We start from the raw sequence: 1,398 nt of genomic DNA on the forward strand, positions 1-1,398 counted from the left end.
AAAAATCTTCCCATTTCCCCAAAGCACTTTGGAGATAACACCCTGTAAATTTGAAACTCACAGCAAAACAATTTCTTCAGAAAACACTCCCACCTAACTCTTCATTTCCTCCTTCTTGACTCTCTCCCTCCTCCGTCCATCGCTTATCTTCAGCCACCAGCTCCCCAACACCAGAAGGGACTAGATTCAACAGATAAGTAGAATTTCCTTTAATTCCTTCAGATGCTAGAAAATGGGCTACCTTGTTAGCCTCCCTGTTAGTAAAGAAAATACACATAAACTGAAACTTAAACTCAGCTTCAAAGCATCATTGATATAAATTGAGATCTCAGAACTATCATTCATCTTTTTTTGCAGCTTCCGGATTACCGGCTAAGAGTCTCCCTCAACCTCCACCTCTCTCAAACCAAGTTGTACCCCAAGATTCAGAGCCTGAACACACGCAACCGTTTCTGCTGCAAATACAGACGGTATGTTTGTGTTCATTACAGTTTTTGAACATATGATCCTAGCTTCCTTATTACGCACCACTAATCCTGAGCATGATTCTTTTTTTTATGGTTGTTGAAAGCTGCGCCAAAGTTTATTTTCAGCCTCGATCCCATCGGTACAACCCATCTGTCCACATACACCCTTCTTTCAGGTACACAACAATGCAAACCATCAAGTTTTAAAGTTGTTCACAAAAATAACAATTTGAGCACTTGATTTAATCTCCCCTCATGAATAAATCTATTTCGAAAAGTCCAAATCGCCCATAAAACACATGCTATCATTCTACAGTTAGCCATAGATCTGGACTCAAAAGTACTTTTTATCCAGTCTCTGAAATTTAAGGTTTTATAGGAAATAGGCCAAAAATACTTAACTGCTCCCATGCCTTTGTAGAAGGGCATTCACGAAACAGATGCTCCTTTGTCTCCCTCCAGATTAACACCACCGACACGTAGGAGAATCCAACATTCTTCGATAGTGTAGATTACTGAAAGTAGGTACATAGTTACACAAAAGTCTCCAAACTGTAATTTTTTCCAGTTTTGTTTTAAATTGTAAATCTGCTTGTATTTGGTTTCGTCCTTCTGTAAAAGGATTTTGTGACCAATACGAACCAGTACTCCCCAGACAACTCACGCCTCCAGATGAGAGAATTTTCTTGCTCAAACAAAGGAAGAGGAATGCAAAGAATTCTTTTTGCAACTGGCATAGAGAAGGTACTATGAATCAACTCAAAATTCTATTATCTAGAATCAGCATGAATCAGATTTGCCACTTTATTAATTCTAGGATTACTATTCATGTTTTGGACTCTGACCTCTTCATTTCTAGGGATCCAAACATCTTCCCAGATAGAAACTTTCTGACCATCCCCGATCTTCCATGCCATTCCCTTCAAAACTA

The 1,398-nt window shown here is 38.9% G+C and overlaps 1 long non-coding RNA gene across 1 annotated transcript; it reads left to right on the forward strand.

The window, feature by feature from the left end:
- Positions 1-274: 274 nt before the first annotated feature.
- Positions 275-1,020, forward strand: LOC128289043 (uncharacterized). The gene is made up of 3 exons (XR_008278856.1): positions 275-470; positions 572-643; positions 889-1,020. It is a non-coding gene; the product is annotated as an uncharacterized LOC128289043 (long non-coding RNA).
- The last annotated feature ends 378 nt before the right edge of the window (positions 1,021-1,398 follow it).

This window comes from Gossypium arboreum, unplaced genomic scaffold (genome assembly GCF_025698485.1).
Source record: "Gossypium arboreum isolate Shixiya-1 unplaced genomic scaffold, ASM2569848v2 Contig00397, whole genome shotgun sequence".
Taxonomy (NCBI): Eukaryota; Viridiplantae; Streptophyta; class Magnoliopsida; order Malvales; family Malvaceae; genus Gossypium; species Gossypium arboreum.